Below are 15,987 nucleotides of genomic sequence, written 5' to 3'. Positions count from 1 at the left end.
AGGGTATACACACGATGTGCAGGAGCTAGAAGGCAGGCTTCTTGCTAATGGGCTCAGACCGTGGTGGGAGCAGCCTTGCTGCAGACACTGCCATTTACTGTACAGTGTGAATCTACAATTATTTATCTTGGTGTTTGCTATGGCATTTTCATTTTTCAATAACCCTCAGTAGCAATGACTTTGACCAAAAAAAGGAAAGTGCATGAGTAATGAAAATGTAAGTTATTTTGACTTTCTCTTCTTCAAGAAAATGATGAAACTGTAATGTATAAAATGGTTACCTGTGTTTAATCATCCCCCTGAAAACCATAGTGATGCCAATTATCATATAAAAATCAAGACAAAATCTGTTCAAGAAGCACTAGCATCTAACTCAAAGGTCACCAGTAACTTTCAGAAGACTGTCTAAAATCCCAGCCAAACATTACCCTGGGTGTTTCTGTGAGGGTGTCTTGGATGAGATGAATGTTTGAATCAGTAGACTAAATAAAACAGATTGCTCTCCCTAACATGGTGGGCCTCATTCAATCAGTTGAAAGCCTGAATTAAACAAAACACTGACCTCTGTTGTGTAAGAAAAATTCCTCCTTCCTGACAGCCTTTGAAATAGGACATCAGCTCTTTTTGTTTCTACAGCAGACTCAGCCTTTAGGCTACTTGAAACAACAGCTCTAACATATTGGAATTCTCTCTCTCTCTCTCTCTCTCTCTCTCTCTCTCTCTCTCTCTCTCTCTCTCTTCTGTTTTCTTTAACTAAGTCTCATCTGGCTTCCCAAAATGACTTCCAAAATTTATTTTTTGTCTCTTGACTCTTGATTAATTTACACACAGCACATTTTCCAGATTCCTGAACTCTTCAAGATGCTGCATCAAAACCCCCAGCAGGAAACCAGGAAGGAAACTATTAAAATAATTCAAATCAAATATAATATTAGCTGTCAGTATGCAATACACAAATATTTAGTAAGTGCCTACTGTGTGCTAGCGACTATCCTGGGCCCTGAGAATACTACACCAAAGAGTAAAAAAGTCCCTGCTCATAATCTAGTGGGAGAAGAATAAATGAATAAGTATTTAAATAGTTGATGTAACAGATGTGACAGTTATATAGTTAAACACATACTGTGTGCCAGGTACTCTTCTAAGCACTTGATATGTACTAACATATTTTTATTTTCGTGACAGTCCTATGACATAGATACTATTATTACCATTCCCATTTTATAGATGAGGAAACTGATGGGCAGGGCTTAAATAACACCAGAAGGTTTGGACAGAGCACATATTTCACGTCCACATTTTATTGTTTTTCATGGGCTGGTGGCCTGGCAGTAACAGCGGCTTCCTTTCGCCAGACTAGACATCTGCAGCCCCCGCCTTCCCGCTCTCTCCCCTCCCCCGGCAGCTCCTGAGCACTGGTTTACCAGCTGCTTTGCCTGCTAGCCTGCAACTCTTTAGGAGCCAGGAGCCATTGCACCTCTATTGTGTCTGCTTAGAGACACACTGGGCTGGGCACGTTGCATGCACGTAGACTCAAGAGCATTGCCAAAGACCACCTGTTCAGCCAAGAGTGGTTGTGTTGATAGAGGAGAAATAGAGAACCATTTTTAAGGGTACTCATCCTGTGTTCTTTGCTTTGAAAGGAAGACCTTTTTTTTTTTATTACCAGACACTGGAATTCTCAACGATGGGCAAGAACTCAAGTACCCATTATTTTAGCTAGGGTTCTCAGAATGGAGCTGGGTACCAGTCCCTGGCTCTCCTCACAGAACTCGGGTACAGGGCTAACAGAAATACGGCACCCACAGGCTTACAGAGTAGCCCTATACCTCAGTGGATATTTAGTTTTGACTTCCCAGATCAACAGCTACTCCTTTGAGGAACTGTTCTCTACTCCCTGCCGCCATCAGCTGGTTGTGATGGGGGCTCCCAGCTACCTGCCTCCCTCCCTGGCCAAAGGATGAGCACATTCCCCAAGTGGACCAATCATAGTACTCCATTGTCCTTGGCCACAGTGATTGGGCCAGGCAGGCCCGGGCACATGAGTCAAGCTAGACCAATCAAAATGCTCTGTCCTCACCCCACCTCCCACCATCACCAAGTCATGGTGATTAATTCAGGAGTTTTTCTACCTACTGTTGGCAAGGTTCTCTCACTTTTGGTTTTGAGGCTGTAAGGATTCTAGTAGGTCAGAGAAGCCAGTAGCTATTTCCAGCCTGAGAGAACAACAACATACAATGGGAAGTAGGAGAGAAAAAGGCGAGATTGATTGAAAGATTGCTCTGTAATCCAATCACCCTGGAGGCAGCTCCACCCTGGCAGTGGTTGCACACACCCAGGATCTGACTGAGGTCAGCGAGACAGGCAGGGCAAGGAATGCTTCCTACATGACAGATGAGGAAACTGAGGTTCGGACAGGTGAAACGATTGCTCAAGGTCACTTTACTAAGAGGGGTGAAGCAAGGACAGAAGCAACCGGAACTTCTACCTTTTCGTTGGGAGTTCTTGTCTCATCCACTGCCTCAAAGGGCATGGTCCCTGTAGCCACGACCACCACCCTGCCCACATGTGCAATGGCTCCTGGGTATAAGCCACCTTTTCGTGTTGGACTCTGAGCGAGACCACAGCATCTGCTCTTAGATGGAAAACTACTCAGGGCCCAGGGGCCAGAACCTCTTCTCTGGGAACTTGTATGCACAAAATCAAATGGAAGGCTTGATCAACAAGAGCCAGGATTTACTAATCACCATTGGTTCCTCTTCTGAAAACTGCCCCATCTTATTCTACTTGTTCCATGGGGTCGCCAGCATAAAATGCATTCAGCCCAAAATTCTGTCAATCATCCAGGTTATTATCATAGCTCCTCACCGTGGCACTTGTACAACGTCCTCCCAATAACCCAGTGGGCTTTCTGATATTGTCAAGTCCTTTCATACCTACACCAAAGGTTGAGAAGACAGAGAAGATTGCTGGGGCTCACCTGAGGAGCCAGGTAACCCTTGTATCCTTTCTGACACCCCTTCCTGTTCCAGCATGGCTGCCAGCCGCGGCTCCCAGGCTCCTGGGTTAGAGGGAGACAGGGAGAAACTTCTCTGACCTTGATACAGTAAGACTATGCCACAGGCCTATGGACTCAGAGGCTTTTCTCGGGAGGTTGCCCTTCACAGTACAGCTGAGGAAACCGAGGTCCTGGGGACACAATCCCAGACCTGGAGTTCCCAGCCCGAATCCTCCCACTGTGCTGAGATGCCGGCCAGAGGAGAGCAGGAAGGGCTGCCTTCTCCACCTAGACCTCTGCCTTCCAAATCCCTCCCAAGTCTCTATCCCTGGGAAATGCCACCCTCTCACCTGATGTAAGCAGCTACTGAAAACTCTTCAGAAACCGAGAGTAGGAGGGAGCCCGTGAAAGGGCTGGGGCTGTCAGCACAGGCAGCGGCTCAGACTGAACCCCGCAGGGCCTCTGTGTACAGCTTTGCCTGCTCTGCATCTCTGCCTGTCCCAGCTGCACAGCCCAAGCCAGCACACCCACCGCTGCCGCGTCCACAGTGCGCAGCTCCCAGTGTTGGGAACACTGGTGGAACCACTGGAACACGTGAGGCCCGGAGGAGAATGCAGAACTAGCCCAACAAACGTCATCTCAAACATTGCACTCAGTACCTAGCAAGTATCGGGCACTTTGTTTCATTATCCTCATTTCATGGATGAGGAAACTGAGGCTGGGGGGAGTAGGGGACTTACCTATATTGTTCCTGAGCTAATAAGTAACCTGCTGGGATTCAAACCCAGGCCCATCTGACCTAACCCCACCTGGGTTCACCTTCACCCCTCAATGGGTCTTCACATGAATGTGATCCCTCCCCTCGAGGAGGTCCATTGAACCAGAGGCCAAAATCCTCCCCTTGCATCCATAGGTATGTGACTGAGGCTGGCAAGCCCATAGGCACTCAGGGACAGGGCATCACAGGAGAGGCAGACTCCTGCCCTGGAGGCATGCAGGACCCCAGGAGAGCCCAGGCCTCCAAGATAGGAGGTTCTGGAGAGAGAGAGGGGAGGGCAGGGCACCGGAGCAGACATGGTGCCCACTGGAGCGAAGGCTGGTTGCTGAGGAGGAGGGTGGATGGTAGAGTTGGTGGCAGTGGCGGAGGTAAGGCTGGCTGGTGGGGCCCAGGCCCAGGGATGTCTGTGTAGGAGGATGGGGGCTCCTGAACGCCAAGTTCACAGAGCAGCACTGCAAGGCCTGTCTTGAAGCTGCCCTGTTGTTTTTTAAATTGTGTGCTCACGGAGGGGGCGCATCCCCTCCACAAACCCGGCCTCACCACACAGGCGGGAGAAGACCCTGGAAAAGGGCCTGCAGGTGAGGTGGAGGCTTCTGAGCAGTGTTCCCAGGGAAGGAGCCACGTGACTCCCAGCGGGGCAGCGATAGGATGAAGCAGCTGGAAAAATGCTCAGTAAGGAGGGCCTGCTTTGAATTATCTGAGGAAGATGTGGGATTTCTACCCACCCTGTGAGGGGGTCTCAGGGTCTCCATCCTTCCTGCTGGAGAACCTGGGGTTCAGGGAAATGGAGTGACTCACCCTGGTCTCATGGATCCCGGCCTCTGCCCGCTGTGTGCACGCTCTGCCCTGCAGCAAGCTGGGGAGGGAGGCCCAGGAGACAGGAAGCCCACGTCCTGCACAGTCACAGTCTGGCTGCACAGAGGAGACGCACACAGGAAATACCACCCAAAAGCCCCCTGTGTGGTTCCTAGCAGAGGGAGGCAGCGCCGGGCCCAGGGCCACCCCAGGGCCTTTGCCCCTCCTTCCCAGGAAGAGAGGTTTCTGCCTTGAGCAAGACAGCACACGTCAGAGGCCGAGGCCCGCAGCCCGCGATCTGGGGCCCATTCCCAGCACTCGCAGGGCAGCTGGGCCAAGCTGCTGACTCATGGAGCAACCTCCAGACAAGTCACTTCCCTGCCGGGCACCCGGCCTGGCATTGAAAGTGGGCATCCCTGCATCCCTCACCACCCACACCCTTGCCAGAGGGTCTCCTCCCATCAGAACTGCCGGCTGCCGGTTGGGTGGGAAGGGAGGTCAGATGACATAGGAGAGTGGGAAACATCTGACCTGAAAGCTGATATTCCACGGGAAAATATAACCTGCATTTAGAAAATGAAAACAGTGCCTACTTATTTTCACAACACACACTATTGAAGAAAGCCCTGAACCCTGCTTGAGCGATGGGAACAGGCACGGAAGGGAGTTCCTGCAAGGGAGGAGGAAGGAGGGAGGTTGTACTCCCAGAAAGAGAGGACAGCTGAAGGCTGAGAACCCCTAAGAGGTGGTGATTGCATACTTGACTCGTCAGATGTGACACGCAGGTGAACTCGCTAGCAGAAGAGGAAGGTCCTGGTTGGGGCCACCCCAGCTTCTTCGGCATCCACAGGCATCCACAGGCTCCATAACATGGGGAGCAGAAAGGAACTGCCAAACAGCTACAGCAGAGCCTTCCCCGCCCACTGAGAGGCTCAATGCTGTCTCTCTCTCTCTCTCTCTCTCGCTCTCGCTCTCGCTCTCGCTCTCGCTCTCGCTCTCGCTCTCTTTCTCTCTTCCTCTCTCTCTCTCTCTCTCTCTCTCTCTCGCTCTCTCTCTCTCTCGCTCTCTTTCTCTCTTCCTCTCTCTCTCTCTCTCTCTCTCTCTCTCTCTCTCTCTATCTATCTATCTCTCTCTCTTTCTCCCTCTCTCTCTCTCTTTTTTTGTTAATCCTTACCCGAGGATATTTTTTCCCATTGAGTTTTAGAGAGAATGGAAGGGAGGGAGGGCGGAGGAGAGAAAGAGTAGGAGAGAGGGAGAAAGATTGATGTGAGAGAAACACATGCCTGGTTGCCTCTGGCACCTGCCCAACTGGGGCCAGAGCCACAGATGGAACCTGCAACCCAGGCACATGCCCTTGACCAGGAAACATACCAGTTACCCTGCAGTGCGAGGGCCAACGTTCCAACCACTGAACAACACTGGCTGGGGCTGAATTTCACTTCTTTAAAAATAGAGTTTATGAAACAATGTCGTCCCAATATTCTAAAATTAAAGCTAAAAAATATTTGTATGAGCACACAAATGCATAGAAAAAAAGCCTAGAAAGAATACAGCAAAATATTAACAGAAGGTAACCTTGCAAGGTCAGGTGACAATCTCTCTCTCTCTCTCATTGTGTCTATGTTTTTGAAAGCTTTCCGGATGTACCTATATAACAATAAATGTATTAAGAATATGATTTTAAAAATTAATTAGACCTGGAAAAGGCAACTTGCTAAAGGGCTAATTTATTTTCAAAGGGAAGTTAGCAATTTTATTACTATGGAATTAGCAGCCAGCTCCTTACTGTGAGAAAGCCTAACACTACCTGTTCATGTCAGCCCTTGTACCTGAAGGCAGCCAGAAAGTAAGGTATTTCAGGCCTTTTATATCATGCTCCACACACATATGCGTGTGTGTGTGTGTGTGTGTGTGTGTGTGTGTAAACTCTACATGCAGAACAAATTTTCTTCCTAACTGCTCTGGTAGGGACAACACTACAAATCGTCTTCATTCCTAATTGATGGCCAAGATATGGACACGGGCTAGTAGGTGATGGAATTGCCAGTGAGAATTACATTTTTCCTGGGATCATGAAAAGGCAACAGTAGGACTTTATACCTCACTATTGGTCATCCCCAGAGCTATTCCCATAATCTGAAAGCTCTTATATAAACCAGTGCCAGGTGACAGAGAGAAAAGCTGAGTCGTAGAGAAATAAAGTGGTGGGCCTGAGATCAGACACTGAGAAGAATGTGGATTGAGATGAGTATCTGTACGTGTTTGAGTACGTGTTTGAGATAAGTATCTGTTCCATCATCGAACAGATATTGTGAATACCTACTATGTGCCTGGCACAAAGCAGGTCCTATGGAATCAAAGAGAAATGAGATGCCTTTCCCAGATAAATACGTTCCCAGACTAGTGGGAGGATAGAGGCTTAAAAACAGAGAGATTGCATCAGCACCTTAGAGGTGCTATATGAGAGGGTTGTGTGAATATGCAGAAAATGGGGCCACAAACTCACCTGGGGTGGGGACTAGGGGAGAGGTGGAGGGTGTGAGGAAAGGCTTTCTGAGAGGGGAAATGTTTGAGCTGGGTCCTGAGACATAAAGTAGGAATCCACAGAGTGAAGATGTGGGGAAGAGCATTCCAGCCTAAGGGAACAGCCTATGCAAAGACACTGAGATATGGAGAAACAACTCCTATTTGGAAATTTTCTGTGCTCAGAACCTAGGGTGGGGAGTGAGTCAAGGGGAAAAGAGGCGGGCCAGGTGATTTGGGACTTGAATGTCCCTCAGAAAAGTTTGAGTTTCTCCTTATTGGCAGTACTGGGGAGAAAGGAGCCTAAGCAAAAAAAAGGTGACGTTTTCAGACCTTATGGAACCCCTAGCTAGATGGGAGGGAGAGAACCCCCAGCCCCTGCGTGACTGTGCTAAGAGCCTGGAGTGGACAGGGGTGGGAGAATGAAGTCTGAGAGCCTCTGTGGAGGCCCCAGCCTCCCTCAAGAGACCAGCTGCAACCTTCGTACCACATCCTGCCTGGCAGGGAGTGCTCCTGGGTGTCAAGTTTACGTGAGGACCTGCCGGGCTGGGCTCAGACGACAGCGGTCTCTTGCCCCATCCTGTCCGGCCCAGCACCTCATGTGGGTAAGATGGGGCAGAGCTCCAAGGAGGTGGGGCCGGGGCCTGGCTGACACATGGGGGTGGGGCCAGGCCAGGTGTCTGGGGACCGCATGTCATGGCCTAGTGACAGAGGCTGAGGCAGGAGTGGGGGATGTGGCGGGAGGTGTTCAGGACCTGCATTCGGGGGCTTCAGCTCCAGCACTGACCTGTGCAGCTCTCACTCTGCTCAGGGGGACACCCCAGCACTGCCCCGCAACACCCCACCAGTGCCACCTCCCTGGAAACCACTCCTCATCGAGGCCAGAAGCAGAGAGGAGGGACTCCTCTGTTCCTTGCGTCCTTCCACAGTCTCAGAGAACCAGGGCTAAAGGGTAGTCTAGCCCCTGAAGGCTATGGATTCTGGCCTGCTGATTTAGAGAGGCGCAGAGAAGGAAAGTGACCTGCCCAAGTGGCTGGACTAGCGCTGCAGAGTGTAAGATGAAAAGGCCTAGACCCTGAACTTCCTTTCCCACCTCTCCTAAGTCCAGGTCTCCCATGATCAGGGACCCCAGGTGAGGGAGGGCTGGCCCGCAGAGGTGGCTGGGGTGGCCCTGTGCCATCCGCAGGGCTGCAGGCAGTCTGTGGCCCAGGGAATTCCCCTTCTCCCTCTCAGCCGCCCACCAGCGACTCAGGCTCAGCTGTGGTTGTGTGGATGCTCCCCCAGGAGCAGGCTGAGGACAGCCAGCCCCTCCTTCTGGGCAGGAACGAGGGAGGGCAGGTGTGTGAACTGATCCCTATCTCTGCTCACCGGCCGGGTGACCTTACTCGGCCTCTTCCCCCCACCTGAGCATCAGCTTCCCTACCTGGAAAGGACGTGATCGCACCTCCAAATCGTACCCACGTAGCTGCCTCCCGCGGGATTGCTGTGGGGTCACATACAATGCCAGCCGGGAACGCGCCTTGTCGGTGGCAGGTAGCCCACGTTTGAAGGGCAGAGGTGCCGCCTGCTCATGTATGTGTGTGCGGCTCCGTGTCTGTCGACACCTGTGCAATGTTTCCCCAAGGCAGGCACGTGTTCCTCTGTGCCGGGTGCTAAGTCCTTCCTCTGTGCCCTTTAAAGACCAAGAGCTGGCTCCCCAGTGAGGGTGGAGGGGGCGCCTTTTCCAGCGGCTCCGGAAGCAGGTCTAGGCCTTGGGGAAGGAGGCACCCACAGTTTGAGTGAGCGTGGGGGAGAGCCATGCTGTTGTGGAAGGGGCTCCCCTGGGTGTCATGGAATCACCGTCCTGGTCGTGTCTCTGAGCAGCCCCCCTAACCTCCCTGGGCCTTCGTCCTTATTTCAGGGGTGCCACACTCCCTGACACTCCCACAAGCGGTCAAGTCCAGCACCCTCGCCCTTGATCCTGGATGCTGGGAGGGAGGAAAGCCCTCGCTCTCACAACATCACCCCTTCCGGTTACAGATGAGAAGTGAAGCCGGGAGAGGGTGGGGGTCTCACCCCTGACACATGGCCCATCCAGGCAAAGCAGAGCAGGAGCTGGGTCGGGGGGACGGAAGCGCCTGCCCTTCCCTCTGTAACCCCCAGGCATCTTACCTTCCAAGCCCAGCACCGTCTGTGCTTAGTGCCCTGGGAGAAGTGGCCAGGTGGGCGGGGGCGGGTACTTAAACTCACCGCCAGGATTCTAGGCCCGAACTGCAGGCCTGAGACCTGACAGACACATAAAAGGCTGGCGGGTGGGCGCTGCCCTCCTTGGAGACAGTTCGCTTTGGAGCCAGAGGGCTTCCGCACTCAGGGAGCTTGGGTGGCGGGGCTCCCAGACAGGCTGGGTCCCTGAAGGTGGGGACCTCAGGGTGGCTGGCCCCAGCCCGTTTCCTGCGGCCGCTGCGGGGACAGGGGCGGGGGAGGAAGGCTGGGCCTGGGCGAGCTAATCTGGAGAAGTGATTTTCCTTCTCAGCCGGCCCCTCCCTAGGCCGGGCTGTGTGCCGGGAGGTAGGCCGGCCAGGGCTCCCAGGGAGGGGCCAGCTTATCAGGCAGGAAACACTGGGCTCCGGCCACATCCTCCTCCTCCTGGTCACAGCAGCTCCCAGGGGCAGGAAAACACTCAGCAGCCGCCGCTCCTCCGCCCTCGCAGCTCCTCCTGCGTGCCTTCGGCCTCCTCCTCCTCAGCCTCCAGCGACGGGGGAGGCAGAGCGTCCAGTGTGTGGTCTCCTGCCCTGGGAGCTCGGCCCGGTGCCGGCTTCCCAGCCCCTCTGCCCCCCTGGACTGCCTGCTGCCTTTCTCTGCAGCCCGGATACAGCGCGGCGCAGGCAGAGGTGGCAGAAACACGACAGAGGGCCACTGGCTCCCAGAGATGTCCAGGTGGGCTCCTCAGGTCTCTCTGTGTCGACCTCTGGCACTCAAAAGCCACCACTTGGTCCCTGGACTGCCTGGGACCCATGCTCTGCGCCACCCATTCCCAGCCTCACCCCCTGGGCCAGCACCCACCGAGACCACCTGGGCATCAGGAAACACAAAAAGAAGCCTTATGGGAGGTCTCCTGAAGGCATGCCAAAGCACAGGGCCCCTGCCTCCCCTCCATCTGCATTCCCACAGCCCCTTCCCACTACCTGACCTCCCTGTACCTGGGCCCCTAGCTCCTGTCCACTGCTGAGACCTGTGGCCCCGCAGAGAGCAGCAGGCCCTCTTCCACGGCCCTGCCCTGGCTGTCCCCGCTGACCACCACTGCCTGCCCCACCCTGTCCCTGAGGGGTCTCGTCAGCCTCCACTACTTGCTCTCCCCATAGTCTATCTCCCTCCCCACCCCCCGCCTCCCCAGCTCTCCACCGGCTTCTGCTCTCAGCCGCTGGCTCTCAGGCGAATCCCCTGACCTCCCTGGGCCTCTGTTTCCTCTTTCATCAAATCTGGGGGGTGACAGCGTGATAACAGTAAGTTTTTCCAGCTCTAACCGCCAGTGGTTTTTTTTTTCAAGGTCACAGAGCTGGGACGGGAATCTCCTAATTCCAAGGCCCGTGTTCTTTCCAGGACAAATGGAACCCCTCTCCCGGCATGAGGGTGCCCCTCCGACAGCTGGTGGTCTTCATCAGAGCACATCGCTGTCTCCCGTTACCCTGGTTCCGCGGAGTTTAAGGCCGCCAGCTTCCCTGACAGGCGCGGCACCTGAAATGTGGAGGTTTTCCTGGATCCTCTGACTCGGTGAGAACAAACCAGCATGAAGAGATGCAGGGAGAGCAACCCAGTGCCTTTGTCCCCCTGCCCTCTTTACAGACCTCTCACCCCTGGAAGCCGCAGCCTCGCCTCTCAGGGTTTCAGCCTCACACAGGAGAGCCATCTCCCTGGTGCCCCGGGAGGCTGCAGAGCCATTCCATCCATCCTAATCTAGTGCTTTCTCCGGAATCCAGTGAAATCTTTTCCTTGTGTGAAGGTCTCCTCCCCCTTGGCCCAGATCCGTGCCACTCCACCGCCCTTCGGCTGGATGGCAGATGAGTGACTATTTGACCCAGTGATGTGAAGTGACCACACCCTACGCCCACGCGCAGAACATTCCAAAAGTGCCCGAGGAGTCCGCTCTCCCACTCCCGGTGAGGTTGCCTGCCTTTCCCTCACAGTGGGGCTCGGAGGCCTTCCTTCTCCCACATCCATACAACATTCAGCGTCTGACAGAGGGGAATGCGGACCTGAGAGAGGAACTGGAGGGGGGCCACCACCCCTACCCAGCCTCAAACATGGGCCCAGAGCAAAAGGAAAAGGAGCCTGAGCACCAGCCTTCGGGGCCAGGCGGGATGAAGGGTGTGCATCCCCACAGGTGGCCTCAAGCGGACAGGGAAGCAGATGGAAGAGAAGGGAACCGGGGGAGGCAGAAGAAAGAACCTTTAGTGGTGGAACTTGTTAGATTGGCTTACAGAGAGGAAAATCCATTTTCCCAGAGGCCTGGCAAATCAAATAGAACCCCACTGCCCAGAATGGCTAAGAGGCAGACCTCAGTAGAAGCGGGAGAATGGACTACATGACCCAAAAGGTCTCTTTCCATCCCAGTTTAGGGCCCAGATAAGAAAGCTGAGTCCTGCCGAAACCGGTTTGGCTCAATGGATAGAGCGTCGGCCTGCGGACTGAAAGGTCCCAGGTTCGATTCCGGTCAAGGGCATGTACATTGGTTGCGGGCACATCCCCAGTGGAGGGTGTGCAAGAGGCAGCTGGTCGATGTATCTCTCTCATCGACGTTTCTAACTCTCTATCCCTCTCAATTCCTCTCTGTGTAAAAATCAATAAAATATATTAAAAAAAAAAAAGAAAGAAAGAAAAAGAAAAAAAAGAAAGCTGAGTCCCTCTGTTATAGCTCTAGCCACCGTGGGGTCCTGTTTCCTCATTTCTCCCAGGCAGTCAATCCCAGCATGACAATCACATGGCTCCAGGTTTTTCACACTAGTACCTGCCTCCAGGTCTGCAAGAAATCTAAACTGTCCCAAGAAATGGACAATAGCTATCTTGTATGTGCATATAAAGCTCTACAATTCCTCAAGTTCCCACATATTCACTAACTGCCCCCTTAGGTGAAAACAGGTCCAGGGATTTACCTAAGTCCCAATCAAAATCCAGTGAGGAGGTAAGGCAGACTCTGTCCACAGGTCTGGGCTATTTCCAGATGCTGTTCTGCTGCCGCGAGAGCTCTGAGCCCCATGAATGCAGCCAGCAGCCCCGACGGAGTGCTCCAGGGATGCTGGGGAACCAAAGGTCTTGTCTTGCTAACTGACAGACTAACCCTTTCCCCCACTGATAAGTTATGCTCAGGGAATGGCGTGCCACCCACCGTGGTGTTTAGGGAAAGGAACATTCTCAATTTGCCAGGGGAAGCCAGCAATAAGCACATAATAGGTCTTCAGAAAGACAAAGCCGCCATGAGTAAAGCCACTTGAACCTGGTCAGAGGTAAGTCAGTTATAAATAGTCTTCCGGGGGTTAATTCTCCCAGCTAAGAAAGGAGTCGGTTCATTCTGGGTATTGAATGAAGTCATTTTGTGCCTCAACTACCAATTGAGACTCTTGGGAAACTTGTTCCTATGCTCAGACCCAATGATACCCTGCTGGGAATCCAGCTAACAATGGAAGCAAGAAAATGTTCTCTGCAGTGTTACTTATAATGAAAAACAATTCAGTTATCTAACGGCAAGGGGGTGGTCAAGCAAACGAAGCTACGTTAATGTACCGAAGTAGGGTGCCATTGTCACAATGACCACTATCAAGACAAATGCCAATGGATCTATATCTGCACTGTGAGCACATCAGGTCCAATTCTGAACACATCAATGCAAGACTGGGAGGTTGGTATGTAAACATAAGTAGGTTAAAAATATGTATGTCAATGGAGTGGGAAATCTTTTTCCAATTTTTTTTTCATAGTGATTTTTCTACTGGAAAGAAAACACCTTTTGCAGAAATGGTGTTTTAATGGTGTTTAATGGCATAGGAAAATGTTTATTTAATGTTAATGAAAAAATGTTTATTATAAAAAAACATATGTATATGTAGAACTAGACAAAAAAAAGAAAAAAAGATTAGATAGATGCAAAAAAAAAAAATCACCAGTAATGTCTCTAAGATGTGGACAATAGATGACTTATTTTAACCTATAATGTTATTTTTTTAAACTTTCTACAAAGACATTCTCTTTTGAGAATTAAAATACCAAAAAAATGATAGATAAATAGATAGGTAGGATGGATGGAATAGCTGAAAGATAGATGGGTGGGTGAGATGGGTAAATGAATAGATGGATAGATGATGACAGAAAGATGCATGATAGGTAGATACATACATACATACATACATATATATACATACAGCTATCTCTTTTCCTTCTTTCCATCCAAATCCCCTTCACTGGGATGAAACCAAGAGCACAACCTTCTCAAAAAGAAAAACTCGACAATTACAAATGTTACAGGTCATCTGTCCTCAGCTCTATTCTGCTGCTGAAAGGATGGAAGAGAAGATTCCCTTCTGGTGCCCTCATGCCCACCCCCGCCCTCTCTGCTCCAGGCTACACTCTAGCAGGCGAGGGTGAATAGCATGGCTGCATCACATCCAGCCTCAGCGCCCAGGGACCACACACACAAAGGCTCCAGAGTCCTGGTTTCCAGAGAGATGGGCCAGAACATTAGGAACCCAAAGGTTTCAGGTTTTCCCCACCAGGCAGAATACCTACAGGCCATTTCAAATGATTACTTTATTCATTTGTTCATTTACTTGTTGAACAGCTACTATGTGATGGGTAAATGATTCTGACGCCAGTTGTTAAGTGCCGTAAACCAGATCCGCTCAAGCCCTCCTAGCCCCCCTCCCAGCAGGGTCAGGGGCATCTGAGCTGGACTGGGACAGAGAGTAGGATGTTATTAGATAGATCATGGAAGCGAGGGTCTCCCAGGTCAGGGAAAACACGAAAGTATGGAAAAAGACAGCATTCCCAGGGAACAATAGGCTTTCTGTGCAGTCGGTACACCGTGTGGGGGAGGGTGATGGGGACCACGAGAGGCTTCTGAAAAGAAGAGGCTCTACCATATGGGCACTCACATGCGACCAAGACAGGTGTTGGGGTCCTGAAGCTTGTACAACTGGGGTGGGAGGAGGGGGGTGGGGGTGGGGGACTTTTAAAGGAAAGAACACCAAGAAATCTTCCTTTTTGCAAAGTTTATAAAAACAAATGGCCATGTGACTACATTACCAGGTGCCTCCCAGGAACCTGCAGATGCGAGGGGACAGGGAGGTTTGACCCTGGTCGGCTTCCCATGAGCCCGCCGCCATGCTCATCCTGTGAGCCGCGGGTGGCCAGCAGGCACTGAAGGATCTTAAGGAAAAGAGTGAAAGGATAACATCTACCATTTAGAAACATAACTTATAACTCTTTACAGCCATCAATTCTTATCAGGCAAGGCAACAAGTGCTCTTGTCACGGGACACCACCGTCACAGGGGGAGCTGAGGCAAAAGTGAAAGAGCGGCCCTGTCGCCTGCTCGTTTCCTGCATTCCCAGGGGCAGGGACACCGCCCCCTCTCCCGCAGTGTGTCCTGGAATGAAATACGCCCCTTTGGCACCGGCGAGGGCCAATGTCTTAGGCAGATGCTGCTGGGCCAGTGCTCCAGCCAGCTGTGACCCTGCAACCGCCACTGTCCGCCGCGGTGGGCCTGGGCGGCTTCGAGTTCAAATCAGGTCTATTTCTGGCCCTGTGATTTCCTCTCTGTTCGCTCTCTCCCTGGGCTGTGATAGGTACACATTGGACTGCGTGTACAGTAACTCCATGCCATGGTGGAGGACAAGGGCCCTCGCTGTGAGGCTGGTAGGCTGATGCCATCCACAAATGTATGCGAAAACAAGGGGTGAAACCCCAGCCACCACTGGCCATGTAGGGAGAGGGAGCTGCACAGTATCACCTCCCCACCCCGGACCCCAGTGTTCCTGGCTACATATGCAGAGGGGTGGATGGATGACAAGTGCCCACCTGGGGCTGTAGATGAGAAATGGCCCATAAAACCTTCTGTAAAGCTCGCTACACCTATAACGTGCTATTAACATAATGACTATAGATTGTGATCAACATTGAAGGAGGAACATATTGGGCTCTCTCAAGACGCACTCCTTGGCTCCGAGGGCCCTGGGGAAACACAAGACTGGCCACGACTCGAACAAGTTCCAACCGCTTCGCCACACAGAGAAGCCAGACACGGGTGACCTGCACGGACTGAGCAATCCTCCGTTTTTTCCAGGCACTTTTTGGCTGGCGTTTTAATCCCAAACCTCCCAAGTTGTTACATCCTTTAATTGCTGATCCATGTGCTCCCCTGCCTTCTCACAGCATTCCATCCAATTTCGAGAGCCCGCATGCCTTGTTATTGCCACATCAGGTAAATACATAGCGGAGAGGGCAACCCAGGTATTTTTTCAAGACTATTTCAAAAAGAAAGAAATTGTGGTAGCCTTAAGTAAGCAATCACCTGGCAGAACTTACTTCTTATCTTGATATAACACGCAGTTCTATTTTACAAGCGGGGAAGATATCCTAAGGAGAAAACTGTTCTGCCAGTAGGCTATAAATCAGTCTTTTCTTTCATCATTATTAATAACAACGCTGTTTTCAATGTGTGATACCAGCCTTTAGCTCTTCCCCATAACTCAAAAATAAAATAAGCCTACAAATAACAACTTTGTGAAATTAAAAAAAAGAAAAAGTTAATGTGGAAAACATTTGGACCAAGACTCTAAGAAGCACTGGGCATTCTATCTCTGCCTCACTCAAAAATGTTTCTTTTTTGGCACAACTTGATTTCAAATGATAGCATGGTCACGGT

The sequence above is a fragment of the Pipistrellus hanaki genome (genome assembly GCF_964339955.1).
Source record: "Pipistrellus hanaki genome assembly, chromosome: 5".
In the NCBI taxonomy this organism is placed as follows: Eukaryota; Metazoa; Chordata; class Mammalia; order Chiroptera; family Vespertilionidae; genus Pipistrellus; species Pipistrellus hanaki.
Note: the sequence above shows the minus strand (reverse complement) of the source record.